Genomic DNA, 7,847 nt, shown 5'->3' with positions numbered 1-7,847 from the left:
TGTCTGCAAAGTTGACGATAGACTGATATCTAAGCTCAGCTGTAGACATAGGGAATGCCATTCCATTGACTTGTCCTTCAGCTAATGTGGTCGTAGGTGAAGGCAAGGTCCAAGGGTCTGAAAAATAATGAGTTCGAAAGAACTCTTCTCGAGGGGACTCCTTAGACGATGAAACGACATTGATTCTAGCGATAGGAGGGGGAAAATCAAAGGTACCCATCAATGAAGAATACATCCCAACTCCTAGATTCTCAGTAGGCGGATGAGGGTTATCCACTAAAGGAACAGTAGAGTCAGAAGTTGCTTGAGGATCGACTGGACAATAATCCAATTGATCAACCTTAATGATTTCCCCTTCATGAGGAAAGTAAATGACACGAAACAGAGTCGAGACAACGACGTCCATATCATATACCCAGTTCCTTCCTAAGATGAGATTGTAGTATAGGTTAGCATCAATGACTTCTACTTTGATATTGACGACCTTCCCCCCAGCACATATGGGAAAGGCTGGGATAATCCCATGCGGCTTATGAGAATGCCCATCAAATGCAGTCAGGAGGGTAGGTGAAGGAATAGCCGAAGGTGATCCAATGGCCTTCCAGCATGACATCGACATGACACACGTGGAATCTCCTTCATCAATCACGGTACGAAAAGTGAGCACTAAAGAGTTAGCTAGATCAATTGCCCCAATCGCCGAAAGTAAAGCACTTCGTTGAGCTGGACACGACTGGAGAACTTCTAAAGTGGACATGACACATGGACTCTGAGCCAGATCCTCAACAATGGAGTAATTCTGGGCGGCCCTAGCGTTAGGATTAATAGTCACGCGTTTAGCGGAACCTTTTGGTATCCGTGGTATAGTCTCGACAAGGGGTCGCTCAATATGAAGGTCGGTATTTCCGGGAGGAGTTTTGTCCTTGGAAGTTTCAGCTTCACCATAATCACATGACCGAGTGGCCACATGGACATTGGAACCCATCATGAAAACATTTGATGATTTCTCCCCTTCCTGGTTGCCCCCTTGCAGAGGTACCAGGGTTTGAACTCGTGCCAGCAAGTAGTTGTTGCCCTTGGGGAAAAGGGTTGGTTAACACAGCTTGAGAGTTAGAAGTCCCTTGCTGCCCTAACAAGCGCTGAGTGTCTTGAATCTTTGGGCAAAGATGAGTTAAATGGTCTCCACTGCATAACTTGCATGGAAACTTGACTTTCTTTCTGGACTCATTTCTACCGCCACCAGCATTATTGCCAAATTTATTTGCGTCAGCCTTCCCATCTTGACTCTTTTTCTTACCTCGTCCTTTATTTTTCCCATTGGAATTTTGATTTCCTTTGGGATTGTCAGATTGGACGGCATTAATCGAAGAGGGTTGGGAAGATGTAGGGTTAGACGATGTGACCTGGTTGTTAGGAGCAGTTTGCAAAGACAACTGCTGCAATTGACTCAACAATTTCATCGCATTTGTGTCTACCGATCCAACGATACCATCTGCATGGGGACCTGACTTCGACTTGGCTATTTCAACCTTAGTCCCAAGAGCATCAGGCAAGATTTTTTGTAGAATCCCAGACTGAGAATAAATCAATTCTAATTGTTGGGCCCTAAAAATAGCTTGCTCCTCCAAATAGACTCCGGACAGGGAGACATCCTTAGAGACTTCAGGTTGCAAAGATTTCAAAAACCATTCAAGACGGTATTCTGGCGGAATTTTAGCTTTAATGAGCCTCTTTCTCCGTCGCCATTCCTGAATATGATCAGAAATGTGAGTTGCCGTGTCTTGACGAAAATTGGCCAGAAGTTCAGTTCCGGCATCATAATGGACAAGAAACTAGAAATGATTTAAGAAAATATTAGCTAAGTCGGTGAAAGATGTAAAGCTGCCCCCTGGCAACTCTATATACCACTTGGCCGCATTACCAATCAAGGTGCGTTGAAAAAGTCTCAACCTAATCGAGTCATCAATAAGGGAGTTTGATGAGCACCAAAAATGGAATGTGGTTACGTGGTCGCCTAGGTCTTCACCGCCCTTACTTTCGAATTTTGGAATGTCCGAAGGGAGTTTGGTTGGGACCGGAGGCCAGGTCGAATTGTATTTGATTGGATCGTTTGTTAATTTCGTGAGATCTGGCAAGTTCAACGTTGCCAGGAAAAGAAGCCTAGGAGGACCTTGGGGATTCCACCCAGACTGGGCGGAGCTCCCAAATTTCTGAAAAGATTGGCCTGGATTTTGGAAGGCACCAGCCTGCCCGAAGTAACCAGCCGAACCAGCTGAACCAAAAGGTGAACCTTGTGATCCAGCAAAACTCGGAGTTTGACCAACTCCAGCTGAAAAACCTCCATAACTAGCGAAGCTCCCTCCTAAAGGATTATAAGGAGACGATAAACCTTGATAAGGATTCCAAGCAGAAGCTAAGGGAGGAATACTTTGAAACGAACTAACCATGGAGTACGACCTATTACCTTGTTGGCCGAAAAACAGATTCCCAGTTCCCATGCCACTAACCACAGGGTTAGACCAACCTTGAAAAGGATTACTGCTTTGTCCTATAGAAGAAAAAGGCATAGATCCAATTGTTGGGTTGGAATGTGGTATATGATCACTTCCAAAAGGAAAACCCTGAAATGAAGCCGATCCAGCCATCATGGATGTGGAGGCACTAAACAGAACTGACGGAATACCTTGTGAATGGGTGCCAAATGGGAAGAATCTAGAACTAAAAGCATTGGCTTGGGAATTTCCACTCGTAGAAGGAATGGAGGTAGACCCTGCTAAAGATGTGCTAGCAAAAGACCCAAATAAGGAAGAAGAGGGGATGGAAATGGTTCCTCCCCCTTGTACTGATGTTGGAGTCTGCATAGTTGTAGCACTTGTAGTAGAAGCCATGCTTCCAGTAGTGGTCATCGATGGTAAGTGCGTAATATGACCTGGACTTGATGGTCTATGCGTTGGAGACCCAACGTATTGTAATACTTCCGGATAGTTAGAAGGTAGGGGAGAATTCGGAGCCGCTAACGACTCTGGGATTTCTCCTACCTCTATGTTATTTTCCGTTTGAAAGAGAACTTGAGAGAGAACTGGCGTGTTCCTCTCTTGTTCTGTGGAAGTACCAGGCCTGTCTTGAACACTAATTCCCCCGAGATGAGGATCAATCCCTGATGCATCAGCTTCCGTGGGATGAAACCCACCGGTAGTATTACCTCTGCGCCTTCTAGGCGAAGGCTCTAAACTTGGTGGTGAAAGACCACGAAGTCTTTGAGACTGTCTATGTGATCGGTTAGCCACTTTGAATTTTTATTAAGATCTAGTTAAAGACTCAAGAAAAATGAAAGCTAGGCCAACTAAGAGCACAGAGCACACACTAAAAAGTCCCTAAAAGATATCATCCAGTCAAACAAATTTCAAGTATTTCTGCTCCAGGTGATAAGGACCGGACACCAAAATACAAGAAAGTGAAGTAAGGGGCCTTCCGAAGATAGTCTGGGATAATGATGGCCTAGTCCTACCAGTGAAGGTAACAGAGGAAGTTACGCTAACCTCCTAACAACAGCCTGCGCCAGTGCAAGCCCCCAAGCTTCACAAGGGTGCCCTCCAGTAGTACCATTGAGAGTGATAGAACATCGACCTCAGGTGCCACGGGATTCCACTCCGCAGCCACCTATGTAGATCCCTAGCAGTAGCAACTAAGGTTACCAACTCGTATCAGAAGCCAGGCGGAACAGTCTTGAGGTAAGATCCGATAATTAGGAGAGGGGGTATCTCTCTTCCCTGTCTTCAAAAGCCCTCGTGCTTAACTCCCAGATCCGGAGCTTTCCTGGTCTCCCTAACGCTATTGGATTTGCACTCACTATTCAGACTCCTATGTTTGACAGTGTAAATGGCCTTGGAGAGTTTTCTCTCCACTCGCCTAATCCAAGGCCCTAAAATATCCTAAAACTTGTTGGTGTGTCTAACTTGACAATTATAAAAAGTTCTAGTATATTTTAATTAGCACTTGTTTTTAAATGGGTTGTTCTTTAAGTCAAGGGGTAAGCGGAAATGAAACTAGTGGTGTTTTGACACAAAAGAAATTAATAAAAACCAAACTATATGCAAATGCACTTGTTTTGTTTTTCGATGAAGGAAATTTCCACTAGGTTCAGAGGAACTTCAAAGAAAGCAGCAAATTTTCTTTTCTTTTCTTTTACTCAAGATTCACACTCAAAAAAATTAACAAAACTATGGATGCCCTAAAAAGATGCACAAATTTATCCTAATACAATGGGTACATGCTGATGCAAAACTTAAGACTACTCTAAATTAAGGAATGAAGTAACTTGTTTATTAATTTTAATTTGCCACTTAAAATGTTTTGATAGAATATAAGTTGCTCATGCTCATTTCGTCCAAACACTAAAAGCAAGTTTCAAGACAAAAAAAAATGCACTTTCACCCACAAAAAGGAAACTAAATCAAAGCAAAGTTCAAGAAAGCAAAACCAAGTTTTTCAATAAGTTTTCTTCAAAATCAAAAACAAAAATGACTTTTCAAAAGTGCTCTAGACAACACTGAAACTTTATGATTGAAGAATAGGCAACAAAACACTTTGCGAGCTGACAACACGAAAACGGGTGAAAACTCAACAAAAAATGTGTTTCAAGATGCTCTTAACAATCAAAAAGCAGCAACAAGAGCTTGGAAATAAAAAACAAAAGATTGAAAAGACAACTTTCAAGAAAGTGTAAACAAACAACTTTCGAAAAGCAAGGAAAGCAGATGGTCATAAAGATGTAGCTTTGACATGCAAACAAAAAGTCACCAAAACAAGATTCAACACAAAGATTGAAATCAACCTTTCTACCCTGAGAAAATAGAGCAGCCAAGATTCCTAACAAGAAATCTTGTGTGCTTAAACAAGAAAGATGAAGCTTGCAATAAAACAAAACAATACCAACACTTTCCACAATCAGAGAGAATTTGAAATCATATACTTGTTGTAAAAATAAAGATTGACACAGTAAAGTAACTATTCAGGACTGAATCAGACCAGCAGACAGATCTTCAGAAACAAAAAGATTTGAAAAATCTTGAAAACTTTAAGATATATGCAACTGCATTATTGCACAGCTACGTGTATACGCTACTCAGCCTAAGGAAACATGCGTATACGCAGGTTTACTTAAGGAAACATGTGTATATACGCTTCTGTAAACAGGAAAAACAACGTATATAAAAGATTACAAGAAAAAACAAAAAACAGTCTAAAGAAACTGATCAAACTTACAATTCAAGTTACCACAGGAACAAACCACACAGTAACAGCAAGCAAACAGACAGTTGAGCCCTGATTGGCTTGAATAAACCCAAACTAGGAACAATAATACTGTTGTCCCCAGTGGAGTCGCCAATTTTGTTAAGGGACAAATTCCCCTAGGGTCTTGGGTTGATACCCTAGCAGATCAGAGGTTATCTATACAGAGAAACACACATTCCATACAGCCATGATGCTAATATAAACAAATTGAACGAAATGAGGTGCACCTGGGGGTCCTTCGTTTGAGAAGATCCAGCCAGGGTCCAAACCCTCTTGGAGTTCCTTTTGCTTCTGCAACCTGCAAAACAATCAATTCAAGAAAGTACAACAATATATTGACCAAGCATCATAAAGAAATCATCTTCATAACATATTAAAAGGTAGTTAGGTATGCACTTAAAACAACCATTCATATATGAATCATGATATTGACATCATAAACATGGAGAAGATTTATATGAAGAACAAGACGAGTGTTTCTTTTATTATAGACAACTAAAGTACAAAAAGGAATGATTTCACTTGAGTCATCCTTTCGCAGGCTCCAAGCAGAACCGTCCTCCAGATTCATCCAGTCTCAAGCCTTCAACAAACTCCTTCCATGACTTACTCCATGATATCTCAAGTAGTAGAAAGACATCAACACACAAGGAAACAAGGGTTTCCTATAAATGGGGGAAGTGTTGGAAGCACTAGGATCTTCAAACTTGGTCAGGGATAATCTCAACAGAGTGATCTTTCTCTCTATTCTTTCCTCCCTTAGGCCTTCCCATTGAAGCCTTTTTATACTTCTCCCAAAGTAGTTTTTTAGTTGAGAATTCGTTGGGAACAGTTGGGCCACGGGCACTCATAGGTAATCAACAGGTAAAACCCGTGATCTCCACCCGAAATTAAGGAGATTTAATTTTTTTAAGTGTTTTAAGACATATACGTGGGTTGGGCATACACAGACCCGCGTACACACGTGTTTAGCTCAGGGAAATGTCGCGTATAGGGAGTAAAACACTGTTTTTTTTTAATTTTGGACCAGTTCTGGAAGGAGGGGTTGCCCTAGGCCATGAGTGCAGCATCACAAACATCAAGAGTGAGGTTTGGAGCTATAACACCAGGCACTGTTCTGCTACGTGGCAGCCCCACTCTAGATCGCGTGCTTGCGGAAAAATACCGCTTGCCCTCCAAAAGCGGTGTGACGGCTCAAAAAACCACTTCGCTGCCAAGACCAAAACCGTCCACCGTTCATTTGTAAATTTTGCACCAAAATGTAATCGTTGCCAGTTAAAAGGCCAGAGAAGCCCCATTTCACCCTTTTCACTTGTTTTCATTGTCAATGCTGCTCAAACCATTCTGTGAAATCCTAAACCTCTGCGACCAAAATTGACCACCGTCTGCCACCTGAAGAAGCTCCAAACGCCCAATTCAAGCATTCAGTTCAGAGCTAAATAAATCGTACCCTTTGCACTCACCATTGAACCATTTTGCAAACCAGACCACCAATTTCCAGGTATTTTTAGGAAAACCAGAACGACCCTCTCAATTTGAAAACATACAGTCCAATTAAAAGTTTAATCAATTGAAATAATTAATATTTGCCTAAATTGAAGAGTAATTCACGTGAATACCCAAAGCCCTTCTTTTGCAAATTGTGAATACCATATTACTGTACCTGATCTTCCAAACCTTACTTCTACAGCAACCACAAGCCTAATTCATACCTTTAATCCTAAATATGGCTTCCCAGATCTCTCTAGACGTGAGACCACTGTCAACCCCTCACTTAGACATCAACCATTTTCCATGAGCAAGCAGGGATTTTCAAATAAAAGATACTGCTTCCCCTGCTTACCTTTTGAAGCTCAACTGTTGGAGTAAGGACGGATTCCTAAACCACAATGATTACATCCACCTTTGGGAATCTAATTTACCCAAGTATTTATTCCCAGAAGTTCACCCATTCCCTGATAGCATACATTTATGTCATGCCTGCTATATCCCTTGCCAAAGAGCTATTGTTTCCCCTAACCAATAGTTGTTATTTACCATCACAGCAGAGTCTATCAACCAAATGTTGCAGGTCCAACCCAGCCGTAATGAGACCCCACTGTCTATTGCAGACCTATTGGACCTATATATCACACTAGACCTGGTTAAAATAAGACAAATCTTCCAGACTTTCATCATAGAAGGCTGCCATACTCCCACAGATAGTCCACCTTATGTTGCCACCATTTTTTCAGAGACAAGTAGACATATAATTACCATGCTCTCTTGCATCCTAGGATATACCTCAGATGAGCATGTAGATGAAGTTATCTTGGCCTTTCTATCCATCTTTACCCCAGGCAAGCCTCTTGATGTCATGTAAAACTATGCTCAGTTCATTGCAGACAGGATGCATGAACAGTTCACCAGACTGCCAACTAAAAGAGTTTTCAAGTACTCTTCAGTGTTATTCCATATGTTTTTTTATTATCAAGCAGTTAAATTCCCTGTCAGTATCCAGAAGTTGGATAACAAGGGAAAAGAGAGATCAGTTGTTTATTGGACACCCTTAA

The sequence above is a fragment of the Pinus tabuliformis genome, chromosome 1_1, assembly GCF_031772625.1.
Source record: "Pinus tabuliformis cultivar Carrire ecotype Pingquan chromosome 1_1, CPIR1, whole genome shotgun sequence".
Taxonomy (NCBI): domain Eukaryota; kingdom Viridiplantae; phylum Streptophyta; class Pinopsida; order Pinales; family Pinaceae; genus Pinus; species Pinus tabuliformis.
The sequence above is the reverse complement of the archived record's forward strand: the minus strand, read 5'-3'. Positions refer to the sequence as shown.